This window comes from Triticum aestivum, chromosome 2B, assembly GCF_018294505.1.
Source record: "Triticum aestivum cultivar Chinese Spring chromosome 2B, IWGSC CS RefSeq v2.1, whole genome shotgun sequence".
NCBI classification, from domain to species: Eukaryota; Viridiplantae; Streptophyta; class Magnoliopsida; order Poales; family Poaceae; genus Triticum; species Triticum aestivum.
The window spans coordinates 532,016,948-532,029,515 of NC_057798.1; positions in this window are offsets into that span (position 1 = coordinate 532,016,948).

Consider the following 12,568-nt stretch of genomic DNA (forward strand, 5'->3'; position numbering starts at 1 on the left):
CGGGTCGACCCAAATTTAATTGCCCAAAGTTACGATAGCATATGCCTTTGCAAGGGTTTTTATGGCCTTGTACTTGTATAAATTTTCAAACTATTGAACAAGACTACTTTTGTTTCATAGTTGAAATGATATCATTGTATTTCACAAAAAAAATTATATCATTGTGTAACCACTCTTCTTTTCTTGTGCAATCTAGTACGAAATGGGTCGAAGCAACCTACCTCGTGTCCTTGAACAGAGAGTAGCACAGGGGGTGACAGGACCATGTCTGGGCTAGAGCGGGCCGGTCCATTCCCATCCTGACATTTTATCATAATAAATTTTCTTGGCAGTAATTTATTAGGAGATCCCCTATTTGCCGCTCTTTGCGTCAAAATGGCGGTGCCACGCACAGGTGACAGCCCGACTGGGCCGGCCCATGGACCTCTACCGCGACACGAAAAGAAGGCAAAAAATCAATAGCGCGGCAGCGATTACAGGATTTGAACTGGCGACCTAATGCTTGTGCACGAGCGCTCATAGCCACTGCACTAGACTTGTAATGTTGTCATTACCGCGGCCTATAGCTTTAAGAACTACTCCCTCTGTCCCATAATATCAGAACATTTTTGACACTAGTAGTGTAGTGTCAAAAATGCTCTTTACATTGTGGGACGGAGGGAGTAAATCTGACTAGGCTCGAACATTTTCTAATTGTTTTATTAAACTCGAGCATTTTCTGAAACAAGAACATTTTCAGGAATCTCAAACATTTTTTTAAGGAATAATGTTGAAAATGATAACAATTTTTAAAATGACAAAGAATTGTTTGAAAACACTGATTTTTTCAAATACGCCATCTGAAAGGATCGATATAGTTGACTAGAGGGGGGTGAATAGGCAACTAACAATTTTTAGCTTTTCTTTACCAAATTAAACTTTGCATCAAAGTAGGTTGTCTAAAAATGCAACTAGGTGAACAACCTATATGATGCAACAACAATAAGTGCACAAGCAAGCAAGGGATACAACACAAATAGCTTGCACAAGTAAAGGCACGAGATAACCAACAGTGGAGCCGATGGAGACGAGGATGTGTTACCAAAGTTCCTTCCTTTTCAGGGGAAGTACGTCTCCGTTAGAGCGGTGTGCAGGCACAATGCTCCCCAAGAAGCCACTGTGCTTCGGCAGTACTACCGCTGTGGCCCGCGGTACTACCGCTGGGACCAGTCAGGGCAAGCTAGGAGAGGAAGGGGAACTCCATTGAAGCGGAAAGGAACAGCGGGTGCGATAAGGATGTGTACGTGTTGATTCCACCCTAGCCTTACCAAAGCGGATCCCCTCTTGATAGTATGGTGACTCCTACGAAACTAGTCCACCAACAGAGAAATGAAGGAGCTACACCGTCTTGAATACAACACCGAGGGGAGGGAATCGTCTTGTGCCAAAGGAAGAATCTCTGAAAAACTCAACGCACACGATTAGTCCGCAAAAGCATTGTCATCAATCACCAAAACACCTTGGGGATAAATATTCCCTTACAATCTCCCCCTTTTTGGTGGATTGATGACAATACGGGATTTGCACAAAAGGGAAAAGACATAGGACATGCGCAAACCCCACAACTCTAAAATGTTGATGGGCTCCCCCTAGATGTGTGCTATCTAGATAAGTGCTTTGGACTGCACGGCACACATACTAGGATCAACGCTCCCCCTACATTTTAGAGACCAACAACCTAAGTAGGATATATGAGAGCAAAGTATATAACAGGATAAGCATGCAACTCATAATATACCGAAGGACTAGATAGACATAGATAATGATAAACTAAAGATAAGGTAGCATATGTCTCACAACATATGTCTGGAACTTAGGTGTCACTGACACAAAACCAAGCAAAGCAAATGGCGAGAAAACACACCACTAAGAAGACACACTCGCGAAACAGACAACTACAACGACACAAATCCCTAAACTCTCTCCCCCTTTGCGAGACACCAAAAAGAGAGGGAGTGTTGCTATGGCTCCAGGTGATAGCAAGCAAGGGTCTCGAACATCAGATCCCAGCGGGATCATCTTCACTGCCGTTGTCGGTCGAGAACTGCTCGGCATCAGAATCTGTCCACGGGTAGTGTTGCTGAATCCACTCCTCCTCCTTAGTAAGCTGGTCCTCAGATCCACTGTTAACGGTGGCACCCAACTGACGCATGAGCTCCTTGTGACGTCCCCTGGCCTTCTTCTCGGCCACATGAGTCATGTACTGACCGTGAGACTCCATGCAGAACAACTTCTTCATCTTGAGCTTGAGCTTCTTTGCCCAAGAGGGCTCTGGCCCAGAAGGGTCATAGTCATCATCATCCTCAGCCTCAGCCTCCTCCTCGGTCTCCATGGCAGCAACAGACGATGTACCCCCAGATTTAGGGACCTGAGTGCCCCAGTTGTCCTTCTTCCTCAGGCGCTTGATCTCATGAGACACCAACTCTCTAGTCTCTAGCATAACCTTGGGATAGACCTGACTCCAGGCCTTCTCAATAAGCAGCATGATGAACGGACCATAAATCGGGCACTTGCGCTCAAAGATAGTAGACAAGAGCTCAGACCACATAACATGAGAAATGTCCAGGGACTCGCCAGTGTTTGCTTCCTTCTCATGTTGGCAGAAGAGAAGCATGTCCACGAGATAAGAGTGAACCATATCCAGATTCCCGATGCGAGGGAAAAGAGTCTCACGGAAGACACGGTGAAGAATGTCCAGAAAGGCGGGCAGCTCATATGTTTCCCTCTTAGTCTCAGGGTTGATCTTCAGCGTGCAGTAGGTCCAGAGAGCTTGCTTGTGAGTGGAGGTTGTGTTGCGGTGAGGGCGAAAGCCGACAGGAGACGCAAGCCCGTGATCTTCCACCCCAAGTAACTCCATGAATGCCTTCCACTTGATAGAAAGCAACTTGCCATTGGTCATCCAAGTCAGAGTCCTGTCCTCATCAGTCCCTAGATGGAAAGTGGCATAGAATTGAGCCACAATATCTGCATCATAGTCCTTGTTGAATTGCATGATTCTGAGAATGTTCAGCTGAGTGCACATCTGAAGAGCTTCACCAAAGTACTCAGGATCCTTCTCCATATAGTCCGTGTCGATGGAGCGCACATCAACATAGAGATTCTTCTTGGCCTTGAGCACATCAAAGAATATGGCAAACTGAAACCGGTTCCAGAACGGACGATTGACCAAAGTGGGTTCTTGGTCTTCCACATAAGGGTTGCGGCGACGCCTTGCCCAGTACTTCTTGGCATTCATTTGAGGCACAGTTTTGCCCTTTGGCTTCGGCTTGACGGTAGACTTCTTCTTGAGTTGAGGTGGAGGTGGAGCACTAGAGGAACCTCCTGCTGACTCTGATGTGCGGTAACGCTTCGACGTGGCACGACCGGGGTTGACACGGCGAGCATGATGCTCAGGATGTTCATCACCTGGAACCAAACACAAGAACACGCAAAACAACCAGAAAGAACGAGCATAAGCCACCAAACACAACAAAAAGGATCAATGAATGGTAGAAACATGATGGAATTTGGCAGGCAGCGGTAGTACCGCGACCTGGAGGCGGTAGTACCGCTCCAAGCGGTAGTACCGCTCCAATGAGAGCGGTAGTACCGCTCGAAGCGGGGAAACAGCGGTTTCCTACTACCGTGGTCAGATCCGGCACTACCGGCCTACCAAATTCAAAAATATTCCTACCAAACGTTAATCCAGAACGTCTAGTTGCCTTCTCCACCCTACTCAAGCCTAGATTTAGCCAAAAATCTAGAGATGCAACCACTATTGCCCCTAAGATGCTAGATCTGAAATATAGACACAAAGAGAGAGGGAGAGAGGGAACGGGGGCAATACCGGCATCCATGGCAAGAGGACGAGGTGGGGATCGACTCCACCAAAGGAAATGGAGAGGGACGCCCCGAAGAAGAAGATCCACCGGAGCCCTCCCGCGGCGAGACGTTGCTGGAGAGACGAAGAGGAGCGAGGGGGCGAAGCGAATGGGTATGGGGGAGAGAAACCTCCCCCTGCCCTGATATAACCCCCTGATCCGCCCCGCAGCAGTAGTACCACGCACCACCAGCGGTAGTACCGCCCAGCACGCCACGACAACTAGACAAAAGCGACTAAGCTCAAAAAAAGAGAGAAACCAACGGCAAAACGACTAGGAAACAAACACACTAGCAAGGGGCCAAGACACACCTCTTCAAGAGAGGACGGTGGCCAAGGCCACCTATGTTTGAGTCAAGAGGTATGGCACCGCGAAGATTTTAACCTTGGGCCCATGACCAAAACTCGTCCTTGAAGCACAAGTACCATCGAAGATGGTTAAAGTGAAAGACTTGATCAATTTATGCCTAATGGGGGGAGGGGGAGTTCATTGAGAGAACAACACTCCCCCTATGTCCATGCCTACACCTAAACTAGACCACGTTGAATGTGGTGGGATGTGCATGGGTTCAAGATACATTGCTCGAATCAATGATATTTAGCTCATGCCTTAACTCGCGAAATCTTGCTTCATCCAAGGGCTTGGTGAAAATATCTGCAAGGTTATCATTAGTGTTGACAGACTTGAGATCGATCTCCCCTCGCCTAATGTGATCCCGGATGAAGTGATACCGAATCTCAATATGCTTTGTCTTGAAATGTTGCACCGGGTTGAGAGAAATCTTGATGGCACTTTCATTATCACACCAGAGAGGCACTTTGTCACAAATGACACCGTACTCCTTTAAAGTTTGCCTCATCCATAAGGGTTGTGCACAACAACTACCGCCGCCACATATTACGCTTCGGTGGACGAGAGAGACACACAACTTTGCTTCTTGGAAGACCAACTCACCAAAGAGCAACCAAGAAATTGGCACCCTCCGAGAGTGGACTTCCTATCCACTTTGTCTCCTGCCCAATCGGAATCCGTATATCCTTCAAGCTTGAAGTTTGCTCATCTTGGGTACCATAAGCCAAAGTTTGGGGTATGAGCCAAATATCGAAAGATTCGCTTGATCGCTACATAGTGGCTTTCCTTCGGTGCGGCTTGAAACCGTGCACATATTCCCACACTCAACATGATATCCGGTCTAGAAGCACAAAGGTAAAGCAAGGAGCCAATCATGGAGCGATATACCTTTTGATCCACCGCTTTACCATTGGGATCAATGTCAAGTTGGCACTTGGTGGGCATTGGAGTGGAAGCCGGCTTGACATCACTTAGCTTGAATCTTTTTAGCATGTCTTGAGTGTATTTGGCTTGATTGATGAAAGTACCTTCTCTTCTTTGCTTGATGTCGAAACCGAGGAAGAACTTCAACTCTCCCATCGATGACATCTTGAACTTAGAGGTCATGAGAGCGGCAAATTCCTCATTGAAAGCTTTGTTAGGGGAACCAAAGATAATATCATCAACATATAGTTGGCATACAAACAACTCCCCTTTGACCTTCTTAGTAAAAAGAGTGGGATCGATTTGCCCAACCTCAAATCCACGATCTTGTAACCACTCGGTAAGGTGGTCATACCACGCACATGGGGCTTGTTTAAGGCCATAGAGTGCCTTATCGAGTTGATACACATGATCCGGGAAGTAGGGATCCTCGAACCTGGGGGGTTGCTTGACATAAACCAACTCATTAATAGGACCATTAAGAAAAGCACTTTTCACATCCATTTGTTGTAACTTAAAGTTGTGATGGGAAGCATAAGCAATCAACAAACGAATGGATTCAAGGCGAGCAACAGGAGCAAAGGCTTCACCGTAGTCGATACCCTCGACTTGGGAGTAGCCTTGTGCTACCAATCTTGCCTTGTTGCGAACGATGTTCCCATGAGCATCTTGCTTGTTCTTGAATATCCACTTGGTTCCAATGACGTTGTGTTTCCCCGACGGCCTTGGCACCAATCTCCACACCTTGTTGTACTCGAAGTTGTTGAGTTCTTCATGCATGGCATTGAGCCAATCCAGATCTTCGAGCGCCTCATAGACCTTTTGGGGTTCAACACAAGAGACAAACGCGTGATGTTCACAATAGTTTGCTAATTGTCAACGAGTGCTTACCCCCTTTCTTAGGCTTCCAACTACATTCTCCATGAGATGACCTTTGGTGGTGAGCTTGGAAGCAATCTTCACGGCACGACGCTCTAATTCCTCCTCGGATGTGGAAGGAGGAGGGTTAACTTGATTATCTTGAGCGCGGTCTTGAGCTTGTTCTAGATCTTGAGCTTGCTCTTGATCTTGAACTTGCTCGAGGGGGAGAACTTGACCTTGGGCATCATTTGGTGGTTCACCACCATCTTGAGGTTGATCTTGCCCTTGGTCTTGTTCACGAGGTTGAGGGCCTTCACTTTATTCTTCGGAAGCGTGTGGGTCTTGGGGAGTTGATGGATCCACTTGAGTGGAGCATTGTCCTTCTCCTTCGGCCACAAGGGGTTCCTCAATGGGTAGGATATGACCCACACCCATTCTTCTTATGGCTTGGGGAAGAATTTCATCACCTACATCACAAGTACCACTTTGCTCCACTTGGGAGCTGTTATTTTCGTCAAACTCCATGTTACACATCTCCTCAATGAGTCCGGTGGACTTGTTGAGGACACGGTAAGCATGAGAGTTTGTAGCATAACCAACAAATATGCCCTCATAAGCTCTAGCCTCAAATTTAGACAAACGAACACCTTTCTTGAGAATGAAACACTTACACCCGAACACCCGGAAGTACTTGAGGTTGGGCTTGTTACCGGTAAGTATTTCATAAGGAGTCTTGTTCAAGCCTTTGTGGAGATAGAGCCGATTTGATGCATGGCATGCTGTGTTGATGGCTTCAGCCCAAAAGTTGTAAGGTGACTTGAACTCCGCCATCATGGTCCTTGCCGCATCCATCAACGTCCGGTTCTTCCTCTCTGCTACATCATTCTGTTGAGGGGCGTAAGGTGCAGCATACTGATGCTTGATCCCCTCATCACTAAGAAACTCATCCAAGGTGTAGTTCTTGAATTTAGTGCCGTTGTCACTTCTTATTGTCAAGATCTTTGCATCATGTTGACATTGAGCTTCATTTGCAAAGTCGATGACGGTTTGCTGAGTTTCACTCTTCCTCTTGAAGAAATATACCCAAGTGTATCTTGAATAATCATCCACAATCACCAAGCAATACTTTCTACCCCCAAGACTATCAAAGGATGGAGGCCCAAAGAGGTCCATGTGAAGGAGCTCCAAGGGTCTCTTCGAGTAGATGATAGTCGTGGGAGGGTGAGCCTTCTCATGAAGCTTTCCTTCGATACACTCACTGCAAGCACGATCTTTGGCAAAACTAACATTTGTTAGTCCACGGACATGGTCCCCCTTGAGAAGACTTTGCAAAGATCTCATATTGACGTGGGCTAAACAGCGATGCCAAAGCCATCTCACATCAACTTTAGCCATTAGGCATGTCGCGGTCTTAGTGGGTCGCTCCGAAAAGTTAATCACATAGAGACCGTTCTCCACATGCCCAACAAAGGCTACTTTAAGAGTCTTGCTCCACAAGAGGGCCACGGTATCAATATCAAAGAAGGTGGCAAAGCCCATGAGTGCAAGTTGACGAACGGAAAGTAAATTGTATGCAAGGGACTAAACAAGCATGACTTTCTCGATCGTTAGATCATGAGAAATGACAACCTTGCCAAGACCCAATACCTTAGAAGATGAGGCATCACCCCACTCGACATTGGTGGGCATAGATATTTTGCACGTCCACCACCAAGTCCTTGCTCCCGGTCATATGATTTGTTTCTCCACTATCGAGCAACCATGATCCCCCACCGGAAGCAAACACCTACAAGAGATCAATGCTTGGTTTTAGGTACCCATTTAGTAATGGGTCCTTTGATGTTAGTAACAAGGGTCTTAGGAACCCAAATAGACCATTCAATGTACTCATAAGGAGAACCAACAAATTTAGCATAAACATGCCCATCACTAGCATGGCACAACACATAAGAAGGGTTAAAGTCGTCGGCTTTGTTGGAGGAGGTGGTTTTGCCCTTTTTGACATCAACACCCTTCACATTGTTCTTCTTCTCCTTAGGAGCACCCTCTTCCTCTTTCACAAAGGTTTGCTTGAGAGGAGGAGGTCGTTTGGTCTTGTCGTTCTTCTTCTTGTTCTTGGACTTGGGTGCGAACCCAATTCCCTCCTTGGCCACAACTTCCTTTTGATTGCTCAAAAGGTTGTTGAGGTTCTTCTCACCTTGAATGCATGCCACAAGGCCTTTCTCAAGTTTATCCTTCAATTTGGCATTCTCCTCCACAAGATGTACATGCTCACAACACGGGTTAGTGGCATATGCATTATCAATTAATACCATATGAGGAAAGGTGGCCTTTTCCTTGGTTAGCTTAACTTGGAGTTGAGCATGAGACTCCTTGAGGTTTGCATGAGCACCCTTCAAGACCTTGTGGGCCTTGTCAAGTACATCAAACTCCTCCTTGAGTCTAGCATGATCAACCCCAAGTTTAGCCTTCTCGAAAGTTAGCACACGAGACACAACAAGAGCATGATCAAGATCTTTCTTTAACTTGGCATGGTCATCGTTGTGTGACTCCTCAAGAGCCAAACGATGCCCACGCTCTTCCTCAAGAGCATTACAGAGATCTGATATCTCATTGGCATAGTCACGACTATGACCTTCCATCTTAGAGATGGTTTCTTCGTGAGCCTCAATCATGTCGTTGGCTTCACCAAGTTGTTCCAAGAGAGCAACAAAGTGCTTCTTGGATTTGCCCTTGAGCTTACTCATAAAAGACTCAAATTCATTTACTTCCTCATTAGACCCCTCACTTTCATCAATGCCATCCGTCAAAGAGGGATTAGTAATGATGGTGGTTTTGATGTTGGGGGTTACCTTGTTGGTGGCTTTAGCCATGAGGCACTTGGCGGTGATGTTCTCGTTGGTGAATCGAAGAGAGACATCCGGGGAGTTGTGGCAATGGCAACGGATGCCATGGCCATTGCTTCACTATCTTCATCATCATCGTCATCCTCACGGTATTCTTCTTGAACCACCAACCCTCGAGTAGGAGTCTTCTTGGTGAAGTTGTTATTGTTGGGGAAGGACTTGGCTTTGTCTTTTCGGATGAGCTTGCCACCATTGTCTTCCCGCTTCTCGTAAGGACAATCCGCAACGAAATGGCTCACATTGCCACAGTTGTAACAAGTTCTTACTCGTTGCTTGCCCTTGAAGCCACTTGAGTTGTTCTTGTTGAAATTGGGCCTTGAGTTCTTCTTGCTCCAAAATTGCCTTGAAGCAAGAGCCATGTGCTCATGATAATCATATTTTGTATCTTCGGGGTTGCTCTCCTCATCTTACTCTTCGTCCTCTTCTTCCACAATGACCTTGGCCTTCAAGGCAAGGTTGGGCTTCTTTTCCCTTTAAGAGCGGAGCACCGCATTATCGGCGGTCTTGTCCAAGATGCTCATTGCAACGAACTCATCCAACACTTCACTTGAAGTCATGGAGTGGAAGTCCGGTCTTTGACGAATGATGGAGGACATGGCCTTGTTGTAGGGCATCATGGCATTGAGGAACTTGCGCTTGATCCAATTGTCATCCATGTCCTTGCTCCCATAATCTCGGAGTGAGATGGCGAGTTTGGTTACTCTCCGAAAGAGCTCACGAGGTTCTTCATCTTATTTCATTGCAAACTCATCGACTTCATCTTGCACCACTTCATAGTTGGAGCGTTGAATGCTTGCGCTTCCCCGATAAAGAGACACAATGCATTGCCATGCGTCTTTGGCCATGGCATGGGGTCGGAGATGAGGGAGATCTTCGGGGAGGATAGCATCTTGGATGATGAAGGGAGCATTCTCATTGAATTGATTATCCACTGCTTCTCTAGGGGTGAAGTTGCTTTGGTCATGTGGATACAAACCTTCTTCAATGATTCTCCAAAGATTAGTATTCACATGATTTAAATGGCGCTTGAAGCGATACACCCAAGAATCAAGATCCTCATTTTTCACAATCTTAGGAGGAGGGCCGGCATGATTTAAATGAGTAGAGGGAATCGGTCCTCCATAAGTTGGAGGTTCCACATGGGCAAAGATGCCGGTGCCATTTCTACCACTAGTAGAAGGACCCTTCTCACTATTAGCTTCCCCCTTGTCGGAGTTAGCATCCATCACCTTGTTAGTGGGATCACCCACTTCCAACGGCGAGGTAGGTAGTTTAAGTCCTTCTAAGAATTTATTAAACATGTTTTCAACCGTGGTTGTCATGGAGGTTTTCAATGTGTCCAAGGCCACATTGAATTCCTCACGGGACACCGCGGTTTCCCCATCACCTGTAGACGAGATCGGATTCACACCGGAGTGCTCCTCCTCCCCACCATCTACGGTGTCAACCATACTCTTCGGGCGACAAAGTCCTTAATAAAGAGACGAGGCTCTGATACCAATTGAAAGGATCGATATAGTTGACTAGAGGGGGGTGAATAGGCAACTAATAATTTTTAGCTTTTCTTTACCAAATTAAACTTTGCATCAAAGTAGGTTGTCTAAAAATGCAACTAGGTGAAAAACATATATGATGCAACAACAATAAGTGCACAAGCAAGCTAGGGATACAACACAAATAGCTTGCACAAGTAAAGGCACGAGATAACCAAGAGTGGAGCCGATGGAGACGAGGATGTGTTACCGAAGTTCCTTCCTTTTGAGTGGAAGTACGTCTCCGTTAGAGCGGTGTGGAGGCACAATGCTCCCCAAGAAGCCACTAGGGCCACCGTATTCTCCTCACGCCCTCACACAATGCAAGATGTCGTGATTCCACTATTGGTGCCCTTGAAGACGGCGACCGAACCTTTACAAACAAGGTTGGGGCTATCTCCACAACTTAATTGGAGGCTCGCAAGGACACCACGAAGCTTCACCACAATGGACTATGGCTCCGAGGTGACCTCAACCATCTAGGGTGCTCAAACACCCAAGAGTAACAAGATCCGCTAGGGATTAGTGGGGGAATCAAATTTCTCTTGGTGGAAGTGTAGATTCGGGCCTTCTCAACCTATCCCGAGCAAATCAACAAGTTTGATTGGCTAGGGAGAGAGATCGGACGAAAATGGAGCTTGGAGCAACAATGGAGCTTTTTGGGGGAAGAGGTAGGTCAACTTTGGGGAAGAAGACCCCTTTATATAGTGGGGGGAACAATCCAACTGTTACCCCCCAAGCAGCCCCGCAGAGAGCGGTACTACCGCTGAACCAGCGGTACTATTGTCCCCTCCTAGCGGTACTACCGCGCACATGAGGGGAGCAGCGTTCTGGACCCAGAGCGGTACTACCGTGGTGGTAAGGGCGGTACTACCGCTTGGGAGCGGTACTACCGCCACTACTGCCGCAGCTAGTACCGCACAACCCGACACGAGAAAAAGAGGCCTCGAGTCGAGGCGTTAGTAGCCCGGAGCCTCAGCGGTACTACGGCGAAAGACAGCAAGCGGTACTACCGCTGAGGAGCGGTACTAATGCTTGATGTGCTTTGGCGGTACTACCGCTGTGGCCCGCAGTACTACCGCTGGGACCAGTCAGGGCAAGCTAGGAGAGGAAGGAGAACTCCATTGAAGCGGAAAGGAACAGCGGGTGCAATAAGGATGTGTACGTGTTGATTCCACCCTAGCCTTACCAAAGCGGATCCCCTCTTGATAGTATGGTGACTCCTACGAAACTAGTCCACCAACAGAGAAACGAAGGAGCTACACCGTCTTGAATACAACACCGAGGGGAGGGAATCGTCTCGTGCCAAAGGATGAATCTCTGAAAAACTCAACGCACACGATTAGTCCGCAAAAGCATTGCCATCAATCACCAAAACACCTTGGGGATAAATATGCCCTTACACCATCATTTTTGAAGTTATGAACATATTTGAAAATTCGTCTGAACATTTATGAGTTTGTGAACATATTTTGAGAACATAATTTTTTTAAATCTGCGAACAAATTTTGAAAACATAAGCATTTTTTTAATTTGCAAACAAATTTTGAAAGCATGGACGTTTTTGAATTTGTGACAATTTTTGAAAGTGGGAACATTTTTTGAAATGCCCGAACATTTTTTGAATTTGTGAAAAAAATAGCCAAGAATTTTTAGAATAGTGAATTAATTTTGAATACATGAACATTCTTTGGATTTGTAAAAAAAAATGGAAAGTGGGAACAATATTTAAATTACCCGAACATATTTGGAATTTGTGAACAAATATTTAAAATGCAAACATTTTTTGAATATGAAATTCTTTATTTTTTGTTTTTGAACTTTTTGTAAAAGAAGCGAGCAATATTTGAAGGTATGAACTTTTTTGGAAAAACAGGAATAAAAAAAAAGAAACAGAAAGAAGAAAAACGAAAAAGGAAAGGAAACGAAAAAAAGGAGAGAAAAGGAAAAGGAAACAGGACAAAAGAAAAATGAAAAACAAAAAAACAAAAAGGAAAAAGAAACAGGTTCAGGAACGTCCTAGAAGGTTCCTAAAACCAGAAAAAAAAAACCGGTTGGAAAACTGGTACAAGTTTCGTAATACCGGGTACTGTTG